This window comes from Vicia villosa, unplaced genomic scaffold (genome assembly GCF_029867415.1).
Source record: "Vicia villosa cultivar HV-30 ecotype Madison, WI unplaced genomic scaffold, Vvil1.0 ctg.003211F_1_1, whole genome shotgun sequence".
In the NCBI taxonomy this organism is placed as follows: Eukaryota; Viridiplantae; Streptophyta; class Magnoliopsida; order Fabales; family Fabaceae; genus Vicia; species Vicia villosa.
Genome location: NW_026706144.1, coordinates 142860 through 154956, shown reverse-complemented (window position 1 = coordinate 154956; position 12097 = coordinate 142860).

Sequence of the window (12097 nt, the reverse complement as noted above, 5' to 3'; positions counted from 1 at the left end):
ATGGTGGACAGAGTATTACTCTACACAAATCTTCGATGCTGAAAGCCTTACTCGGGAACTAACTGAAGCTTTTACTGATGTGCAGGAGAATTTCCATAAAGGTACTTCGACTCATATTAAAGAAATCCAAGCATTTCAAAAATTCTTTGAAACTATCTATAGGCCTGATGATCTTAGTCGAACCGTTCGTGAAGCCGTGGTCACTTTAAGTGAAAAGTTTTCTGCTAAACTGGATAAGTTGAAATTGCCCACGTCTGTTCGACCTGAACTATGTTATAAAGTGGCTTTCAAACTTCATCCTCCAAAATTTCCTCCACTACCTAGTGCTGATTTTGGTGTGGCTTTAAGCCATCCTTTTCCAGACTGGTTTGTGTGTGGGGATCCCATAAAAATTCTTCAGGAACAAACTAAAAAACGCGCTGAACGAGTGGTCCCGACTAAGCACACCTTGGATACTTTCAAAGGACATCTTCATATAGATCTTGAGCACGTTCGGGTTTAGACAATCCTTCGACTAACTTTTCCTTTTTTATTAAAATACTGATTTATATTTTGTTCACAGCTGTTACTCGAAAGAAGCAAAGCAAGGAAGCTCCTGTACAGAAGGGTTCTAGAACTTCGAGGAACACCAAGGCGAGTGGGAGTGATTCTGTCACTACTGGCAAGAAACCCACGGTACATACATACTCTTCATATTCTAACATGTGAAACTTTATGAATATTACTCATTTGGTTTTAATACGTATTCTAGAGTTCGAAACCTTCAGCATCTTCAAAGTAAAAAGTTCCTCAAACAACCGATTCAGACGATGAGGATAAATCTCCTCCTCGTACTAGACAAGCAATAAAGAAAAAACAGAAAGCTGCCACCCCTTCAGTCAAAGGAAAGGGATCTGGGACTTCGAAGCTCACTTCTTCGAGTGACAAGGTATCTTCTGAGGACTCACCCTTGAAGGCTGCTAGCACTATCCCCATTGTGGAGAGTCATAACTCCAGTCCAGACAACATTCCGACCAAGGTATTTTGGGTTTCACAATTTAACCATTTCTTTACACTCTAATTCTAATGATTAAGTTCACATTTTACCTTGTAAATGTAGGATGATGCTGGTACCGCTACTTCTGATCTCAAAGCCTCAAGCTTACATATTGACCTTGACAACCTTTGAGGTAAATGTCCGCTCTTTCGAATGACAGATGTACTTTCTGCCTTTTTCTCCGTTTTGATCAATTCTAACTGTCCATCGCAGGTGTTTCTCAACACAAATCTCATGTGCTTTCTCCCGTTCTCGAAGACACTCAACCTCTTGCAACCATCATTCCGACTGCGTCTGCTGAAGAAAGCCATTCAAATGATGAGTCTCCACCCATTCATCAAGATGAAACTATGGAGGAGAACCTGCAATGTTCGAATAGTGGTAACGCAGCTGGACAACCAACTGGTAGCGAAGACACTATATCTGAACAAGATGCTGCAGAAGAAACTTTCAAACTGCCTACACCTGGTTCCAATGAAACTTCGAACCTTGGGACTACAGTCACTCCTGTGACTACTTCGAAGCAAGCCCCTGCGATGCTTACTCCCTCAGAACTAGAGCAACTCAAGAAAACTGATCCTGTGAGCTTCCTCAAGACCATGATGAGTATTGATAGCGCTTCGCCCCTTGGAACTCCTTCGAATGTCTTGGCAGGTGCTGGTGACAAGGATGATATTCCTAAAATCCTTCATTAGATAAGGGAGAGGTTCTTTTAAACCAACCTCGTCGAAGCTCTCAGCAAGGATTCCACCAAATATTATGGTCTAAACAACCTTCTGAAGAAAGTGGATTTACTTCTTGTTCCAGTGAAAGTCTCAGAAGTAATTGTTTTATTGAGTTCTCTGATTGAACAAATCCAATCTAATCTCCTTCGAAAACGGGATATTGACGGACAAACTCACAGCAAAAATGACTTCTCACAGTTCTTCATGGGAAGCTGCTAACAATGCAACGAAGAAGGCTGACACCCTTAAGCTCGAGCGTTCGAAGAACCAGCGAGAATATGAAGAGTGTGAGGTGAATATCAAAGCCTGGAAACAAGAAATTGAGCAACTCAAAGGGAAGATAAAGGATGCCCAGTCTCGTCAGGTAGAAACCCAAAAAACTGATCAAGATGAATTAACTGAAGTGGCGCAGTCGGGGATTCGACACTTCGAGACGGCACAAAAGCTAGTGCCAGAGATCGAAGAACTAAAAAGACAACAGGCATTGGTCGAACGTCATATGTCCTTATGGGAGATCCAGTACTCGAAGATAAAAGATAATCTTCCCAAAGATTTTAATTAGCCACTTTGGACCTTAGATTACTCTTCTTGTATTCCGTACATAGTTTATTTTGTAATCGAACTTCCTCCAAAATCTATATGCAATTTTATCTTTCGCACATCTAATTTTGCAGTTGTCATGAGTAGTATTTTAGCAATTCTTAAAATTTGCCAAAATATATTTTTATTTGTCACAGTGATTTTAATAAATGTAACCACGTGACATGATTACCCTTCGCAGCCCCTTGAACCTAGACTTGACGTTTCCACTTCCCTTAGCCATAACCATCATTAAATGATGACGTCACCTTTTTCAAAACGTCTATTTGAGATGTGCGTGCATCAGTTTTCAATCATGATTACTTTTCAACTTCCAAGGCGGGAAACGGCGGAGGCCATAACTTCTCTTGGGGATACCAAATGCAGTCCAATCAATAATCAAGACATAAACCGTTCCTTCTGCCAACATAGTCTATATAAGGCGTTAACGTTCTACTCCTTTCTTCACACTTTCACTAAACTCTTATCAATATTTTGCTCTCTTCCTCTTGCATCCTCTCAAACACAGAGTTTAACAAAATCTTTTTCTTTCTCAAATGGCGCAACCCTTAACCTACAATACCATCAGAGCTTGTATCAAGAAAGAGTTCAAACTTTCTGAGGAGGAGTTTGATGAAAACCATATCAGCTTCAACGCACTCTTTGCTAACCAACACCTTCAGTTCTATCCTGAAATCCTGGAGGGATCTATTTATCCCAATATGTTAGCAGATTTCTGGATGTTTGCGTCTCTGCGCATAGATCTGGAAGGGAGGACCACTATCGTATCTGAGGTTCGAAGGGCTCACATTACCATCACTCCTTCCACCATCTCTGACTTGCTGAGATGCGAAAATTTTGGAGAAGCTTTTGATGACAACACCATCAACATGACCACCTATCGTATGTTGAGGACCCTCATGGAAAAGGACCCTTTTAGTAATAAAGTCATCAAGATTTGGCACCAGCTTTTGGTGGGCAACTTCCGCCCACGAAGCCATAACCTAGACAGCATCATGATGGAGGATCTGAAGTTTATACTCTGTGCCCTCCAGGGAAAGAAGATAAACTTTCCGTTGCTAATCTTCAAAGGGCTTGTCGAAGCTGTTTCCATGGTTGCTTCTCGCCAAGGTGTGGTCACGTGTCTTCCTTATGGAAGATTCTTGTCCTATATGTTCCTCAAAAAGGGCATAGTGAGAAGAATGCGCAATTCGGGGTCTCTAGACATGTTCGAAGCAGAAAGCTTTCCCCTACTATCCTCGGAAGGCTTAGAGCAAAGGATTAACTAGAGGATGCTTTGTTTGAGGCTTAGATGAAGGCGTTATAGGCCTTGGTTTTATTTTGGATGCTTTTTTTGTTAACCTCTAGTATATTTCTTTTCTTTAGTCCCTTTTGTTATTGGAAACATAATCTTTTCCAGAAATGTAATGTATTCCCCCAATCTTAATGAAATGCATTTTGATACTGCTTTGTCTGTGTTTACTTTACTTACCACATAACGCTTTTGAACATAAAGCCATTTTGGTGCTTGTTCAACCATTTTGGACTACATAGCATCCCTTGAATATCTACGTTTTTGCAATTTTAACTTCGTGCATGCTTGGTTTGTATCTTTTCAGATACTTTCCATTTACCCTTAAAATTCTACGATCTTCTGCCAATTCTTCTATCTCATAAGCGTTATTTGAGAACACTTTCAAGATTCGAAAAGGGCCTTCCCAATGTGGGGACCATTTACCTAACGCCTGATTCTTTCGATCTATAGGTAAAATAGCTTTCCAAACTAAGTCATTACTGATAAACGTTTTACCTTTCACCTTTTTATTGTATGCTCTGGATACCCTTTCTTTTTGTCTTTTTATCATCTCCAACGCTCGAAGTCTGTCTTCGTCCAAATCCACTAATTCGTTCATCATCAATTCCCAGTAAGTATTTGGAGGAATTTCTGCTTGTCTTTGGATCCTGACTGATTGCAAGTAAATTTCGACTGGAAGCACTGCATCGTGTCCAAACGTCAATTGGAAAGGCGTTGTGTTTGTAGCTTCTTTTGGCGATGTTCGACAAGCCCAAAGCGCTTGGTCCAAAGTTTTATGCCAATTCTTGGGTTTTTTCCCTACATGTTTCTTTATAAGACCAATTATTATCTTATTTGCTGCTTCGACTTGTCCATTTGCCTGAGCATAGTAAGGTGTAGAGGTAAACAACTTGAACCCCATATCTTTGGCGAAATCTTGCATCTTTCGCCCAGTGAACACTGATCCTTGATCTGTGGTTATACTTTCTGGGATTCCGAACCTGTATATGATGTGTTTTTGAATAAACTCAATCACAGCCTCCTGATCCACATTCGCAAGTGGTATCGCTTCGACCCATTTTGTGAAGTAGTCTATTCCTACCAAAATATATCTTTGACCTCTAAAAGACTTGGGGTGAATTTCTCCAATTAAATCTAATGCCCAACCTCTAAAAGGCCATGGTTTTATTATTGAACTTAACTCATTTGCAGGAGCATGTTGAATACCTGCATGTTCTTGACATTCCTGACATCCCTTTGCAAATTCTATGCAATCTTTCAACATAGAAGGCCAATACATTCCGTATCGAAACAAAAGCCATTTCATTTTGTGCCCCGCTTGGTGAGCACCACATGCTCCGCTATGTACATTTGAGAGAGCCAAATACGCTTCTGCTTCGCCCAGACACTTTAATAAAACTCCTTCGGGAGTTTTCTTAAACAATTCATTTCCCATTAAAAAGTATGATAAAGCTCGATATTTTACCTTTTTATCCGTGTCTGTCGAAGGATCTTTTAAATAGTTCACAATTGGACTTCTCCAATCTGTGTCTGATAAAGAGTCTATATTCAAAACTTCAAACTCTTGTTTATTGGAAAAACCTAATTGTGAGTTCTCCAAGTCACTTGGGGAGAGCCTGGTAGCCATTGCCTTGCCTCTTACTTCGATCAGCTCTTCTAGTTTTTCTTTTGATACCCTGTATCCTGAAGCTAACTGTGCCAAATCATTCGCTTCTTGATTTTTCAACCTTGAAACGTGATTTAAATCCACGTACTCGAATTTTTTGAGCAGCCTATTTGCTATGACAAAATACATGATCAAATTTTCTTTGATACATTTGTATTCTTTTGTCAACTGCTTAATCACTAGTTCAGAGTCTCCTTTAATTTCGACTCTAGTTGCCCCCAATTCTAACAAAGCTTCAAGTCCAGCAATCAGTGCTTCGTATTCAGCTTCGTTGTTGGAGCATAAGGGACCTTCAATTTTGTACTTGAGCTTTGTTGGAATTCCATCAGGAGAAATTATTAGTATTCCAACGCCAGTTCCTTCTTTATGGGTTGAACCATCGAAGTATAGCTTCCAAGGCTTCAATTCTACGTATTGTTGAGGGTTTTCAACCACTGCATGGTCAACAATGAAATCTGATACGATCTGACCTTTCATTGCTTTAAGGGGTTGAAATATCAAAGAGTACTCAGTAAGGGCCAATGCCCATTTGCCAATTCGACTATGCAATATAGGCTTTGATAGCATGTGTTTAATCACATCACAATGAGACGAAACATAAACATCAACTGGCTTTATATAATACTTTAGTTTGATACAAGAGAAATATAGACAAAGGCAGAGTTTTTCTATTGCACTATACCTAGTCTCTGCATCATTGAGTACTCTACTTAAGTAATAAATGGCTCTTTCGATGCCATTATCGTCTTTTTGAGCTAACATGCTACCTATTGTATTATCTGACGCTGAAATATACAGGCGCATGTGTTTCTTCCCATTTGGGGGAGATAAAATTGGTGGATGCATCAAGTATTGCTTTATCTTCTCGAAAGCTTCTTGATGTTCGGCACGCCATTCGAACTTTCCTTGCTTTAGTCGAAGTAAGGGAGAAAAAGCTTACGTGCGCCCACTCAAGTTAGAGATGAATCTTCTCAAGAAGTTTACCTTTCCCAGTAAAGACTGTAATTCTTTCTTTGTGGATGGAGGCTTCGTTTCCATAATAGCCTTTGTTTTATTTTGATTAATTTCTATCCCCTTTTTGTGGACCACGAAGCCCAGAAAATCTCCAGTCTGCATAAAGAAAGCACATTTAAGGGGGTTCATCTTCAAGCCATGTTTTCTCATTCTCTCGAACGATTGGCTCAGATGGTCCAGATGACTATTATCCGAAATAGATTTCACCACAATGTCATCTATGTACACTTGCATGAAAGTTTCTATAAAATCATGAAATATAGAATTCATTGCTCTTTGATAAGTTGCTCCAGCATTTTTTAGACCAAAATGCATTACAACCCATTCGTAGGTGCCTATGGCCCCTGGGCAACGAAAAGCTGTTTTAGACACATCCTCTTCTGCAATGAAGATTTGGTTATACCCAGAATATCCATCCAACATACTCAGATATTCGAAACCTGTGGCTAAATCTACTAACATTTCTGCCACAGGCATGGGATATTCATCCTTAGGCGTTGCTGCATTAAGATCACGAAAATCTATGCATACTCTTAATGAACTGTTCTTTTTAATAACCGGCACAATATTAGCAATTCATTCGGCATACCTCGTGGTACTGATGAACTTACATCGTAGAAGTCTTTCGACCTCTGCTTTGATCTTCGAATGAATTTCTGGTGCGAACCTCCTAGGAGTTTGCTTGATGGGCTTTTTCCCTTCCTTTATGGGCAGCTTTAATTTGACCAAATCTCGCCCTAAACCAGGCATCTCGTCGTAATCCCATGCGAAGCAATCTTTGTTCTCCTTCAACAACGTGACGACTTTTGACTTCAGCGTTGGCGCCAGTTTTGCACTGATGTATGTTACCCTCTTCTGATCTCCATCTCCGAGATTTACTTCTTCGAGTGGGTCTTGGGCTAACATTTTGATATTCGCCCCCATTGGGTCTTTCTCTAATCCTAAAGGTTCTTCGTCGTATATTGCATCCAGCCTTTGACTCATCTCCTCTCCTGATATTTCTTTGGCTTGAACTGGATCTTCGAGGAACTGGGGGGTAGGATGCATTCCAGAATCCCTCGTTTCTGCCTCTCTTTGAACCGTACTGACTGTTATGTGTGATAACTCGGCTTCGAGAGCCGTGTTTCTTTTGTTCTCGGCTATGTAAGCCGAAATCTTTTCGAAAAAAGATGCTTCACACATGACCAACGTCGTCATCCCAGCCTGTTGGCCGTATTGTTGGTAAATGCTCCACCGATGGGGTATCTTCTGGACCGTCCATTATCTCTCTATTCCATTGGAATCCATTAGGATGTAAAGACAAATAGTATAAAGCATTTCTGTTTGGAGTGTATATATCTTCAGCAGCATGGCAAGGTCCTATGTTCGCCAAATTCCTGTCGAAACTAGTTTTATTGACCTGATTGACTTCAGCCATGTAGTAACTTTGATCTCCTTCGATGTTCTCTACTATGCCATCTTCTCTCCAAATGGTTAGTCTTTGATGCATCGTCGAAGGCACAGCCGCCACTCCATGGATCCACTCTCTTCCAAGCAAAAGATTGTAATTAGCCTTTTGCTGGTATCACCATGAACATCGTTGGCCTGGTGACGGAACCCACCGTTAAATTCACTTGAATTACTCCTAAAGTTTGCCCTATCTTGCCTTCATAGTTGGACAGAACCATGTTATGTGGTCTTATATCAGTATCGAACATACCAATTCTCTTCAACATGTATTGGGGCATTAGGTTCACTGCTGCCCCCCCATCTACTAAGACTTTGTTAATGCCAACATTCTCAATCTTGGCCCTTATGTAGAGTGGTTTCAAATGATTCCTCATACCTTCATCAGGCCTTTCGAAGAAAGCGTTCTACTCTTCGACTGCCCCATTGTTCAGCACATAATAACACACAGGTCTGTGTCTTGCCATCTCTTCCTGATCAGCTTACTCACAATCTTCAACTTCTGTTTCTTGGTTAAACTCATGAGGGAGTACTGACACAACATTGAAATTTAGGTTTATCGATGATACTCCGTCTGAGTCAAAATCATTTGTCATCCTATCGTCTTCCTTCCAAGGGCTGGAATGCATTTTTTCTTCTTCTTTCTCATTTTCAGAATCGAACAGCTTACGCTCCACTAGAGGTTTATTTGTCCTTGCCCCCTGCATTGGGATTTGATTGCTACTTGATTCTCCAGTCTCCCTTGGTTTGTATTCCCTTTGGGCTTTCTTCATCCTCTAGTGCCTTCTCCATTGGGATCTGGACATAGGATTTTTGCCTTTGTAGTTCTCCAACCTGTACATCTCTCGATTGGAAGTCTGGAATTGCTTCCTATATGCCATTGCAGTTCTTCCTCCTTGGTCCCAACTTCGCCATTTGTTGGTTCTGGCACCAGCTTGCATCCATCTATCCCTGGGTATATCGGCAGGAACTTTGAATGTGACCCTTCGAGCTCTAGGGTGTGGGCTGTCAGGCCTCCTTGATGGGGTCCTGATATCGAACCCATACAAGTTGGGACGAAGTCCCTGAGTTTCCTGACCCATGTAGAGATACACCCTTTCGAATGATCTTGCTAGTAATTCATCATAAACTGCTCCACACCTAGGGCACAATGCAATCTCAGAGTTATCGTTGTGACATCTGACCAAGAAACCCACCAAGCTTTCTTCAGTCCTTGGGTACACCTTCAGCAATAAGTTTCCTCCTCTCCAAGGCTGCTCCATTCTTTCTCGCAGGGCCCTCTCGAAATTGGCTTGAACCCTTCGATTTAGCATAACTGAACATCTTGGGCACATCAGCATTTTTCCACCATTTTTCACATGACAATCCCAGAGATAATCCTTCAGACTGTTCCCTCATTGTGGGATTTCAATATTTCCTTTCTCCCTTATCAGCCATTTTTCTAGTTCTTCTATTTCAGATAAAGGCCGTCTAACATTGACCATGTTAACGAATGCCGGAGGAGCCTCGGAAATTCGTATCTGCTGAAGCTTCACTGTGAGGTCTTCAGTGGCCTCACTTGTTTTTCCTTTCAGATCTTCAGTCATCTCAGCATCAAAGGATTCTTCAACATCAGTATTGAAGATCGAATTGGCATTTAGGCTTTCAGTAGCCTGCTTTCCTCCTGAATTTATCTCCGATTCAGCAACATCAATTTCAGATACTTCCACCATGTTGACGTCAAGTGGTTCACACAAGTTAGTGTCAGCCACACTCAAAGGATCTGTGTCAACCTTCATATAGTTCTTGGTTTTGTCAGTGAATTTCAGACGTCCATCCTTGATAGCATTCTGAATTAGATCCCTGAAAAGAAAACATTGTGAAGTTTTATGGCCTAAAAAACCGTGATATTTGCAAAAACCTCGCTTTTTCCGTTGTTCTAACGGAGGAATTTTTGAATTGGGAGGTACTATCATCTGGCCATCTTTTACTAATAAATCAAATATTTCGTCACATTTAGTGACATCAAATGTATAAGTTTTCTTAGGAAATCTATCGCTTTTACCATTCTCTACTGGATTTTTTCCATTAGAAGGGGTGAGCAATTTGCAAGAATAAGGTGGCGCCTCTTTTAACTCAGCAAGATCTATTTCGACCTCTTCCATGCTGTATGAATCTTCGAAAGGTTCGCCATCAACGTCGTCTGCTTCGACGTATGTGTCGCTACCGCGAAAAATGAACAGAGTCGCCACCAATATATTTATCCCATAAGGGAAAGGAATACCAGGAAACCTTACAAAGGAAGGAACAGGGTCTTGCGACCAGAGAATCAAGGTACGGGAGTCGGTTACGCAAGGGGAAGGTATTAGCACCCCTCGCGCCCATCGTACTCGATGGTATCCACCTATGTTTGTTTCTATCTAAAGGGTGTATACTATGTCTATGTCTACATGAGAATGAATGCAAAAAGAAATACGGGGAAAAGAAGGAATTATTTACAAGTGTGCTCGTTCAAGCCCCGCGACTTGATGCCTACGTATCCTTTTTCAGGAATCAGAGCGCCGTAGTTCGGCTCAAGATTTTCTATGTTTTTGTGTTTTTTAGTTGAACAGAGGTTAAAGTCGCACTCCACGATGCTCGACCTTTGGAGACTTATATGCCTAATTATGGAATGGATTCAACATGTTCTTAAGAATGCCACAAGGGCGAGAGATAGAAGTGAGTTTGAGCGTTTCGAGGAAATCCCTAAAGCAAGGGAAACTCGAGTTACTCTATGGTTTGTGTTTTTTAGAAGTTGGGAACTTACGCCTGAATGGAACCCTAAAGAAAGGGAGATCCAAGCACTCGAACGTTCCCTAAAGCAAGGGGCGTTCAAGCTTCCATTCCCCTTTTTAAGAATTTTCACTTTGATTATTAGTGTTTTAAGTGTTTTCTTTGTATCTTTTAAAGGGAATTTATTTTGAGTATTTATTAGATGGATTAAAGTTGTAAAAGAAAAAGAATGAAAATAGGGGGACTAGCCTAATTTCTAAACTTAGTGTTATTCTAATTCCTATCTAAAATCTAAACTAAAGCTAAAGGAGAATAACTAAAAAGTTGTTTTAACAACTAAGGGCGTTTTTGATGTTCACCAATATAAAAGATACTCACAAAAATAAGAGAAATAAAACTCTAAACTATTAAAGAAAATATTCACAAACAATACTATTTTTATTCATGTTTTTAAGACTATTTTCAAGAATTAAAACTAAAACAACTAAGTATTTTTATTATTTAATAACCAATCAAAATGCAAAGAAAATCAACCATTAAAATCAATTAAAAATCTAAAAATGAAATCTATGGATTGTTAAAATTCTAATTGGTTAGAAAACAATTTTTATCATTTTTATTTAAAGGAAAATTCAATTAATAAGCAAAAGAAAATAAAAGAAAACTATTATTATTTGTGTTTTTTTTACTGTCAGCAGGGGGGTGAACTAGCAGTTAGAAGTGAACTGATTAGTGTAACTGGCGCATGGGCCCTAAACATGGGGGTGTGGATAGCGCGTTTTACTGAAGCCCAATCAAAACGTGGCCCAGACTACACCTTGTCCTTGCTATAATTTTTATTCAGCATGCACAATTGTTATTATATGGTTCACTGTTTAATATGTAACGTGACATGCATGGTATCAATAGGTCACAAAAAATTAAATCAGATAAGGACAAAAATAGTGCACCAGCGAATCATGGCACGCCACCTCACATATCAATCTTTTGCAAACAAACAAAATCACCAACTTATGGGAAAATGGCCAATGTCCTTGCACCACGTATGCTGAACAGAGAAACGAATCAAAAAAACAAACAGATGCCGGAGACGGAGCTCCGGTCATCTTCTCCGGCACTCACCACGGTGGCCGGTTCATCAATTTTCCAGAAACAAAAAACAACACCAGCATCCGACTCGATTTCGCATGGAGAATCCAAATATGACCTTAATTCCTTCTAATTCTCTCTCCAAAGTCATAACCGAACCAAACATTTAAGCCCTAACCTTAAGCAAAATCACTAAAACGAGATCTCAACATGTTTACGCGTTCGCAAGCACTCATAGAACTTGAATTCACGGTCCAAACATGTAAGCAGCGAGTATTTCACACACAGTAAACCACATCCAGAAAACAGAAAAATCTCATACATATGCAATATTCAACTGAAGCCATGGTGCTACATGTGAGTGAGTCTTAGTGAACTTACCTGTGAATTTTGAACCAAAATAAAAGGTCACTATGTTCCTCACGAGATCTTGATGATGATGATCTTTAATCTGCCTGAGAAATAAACTCAGTCCT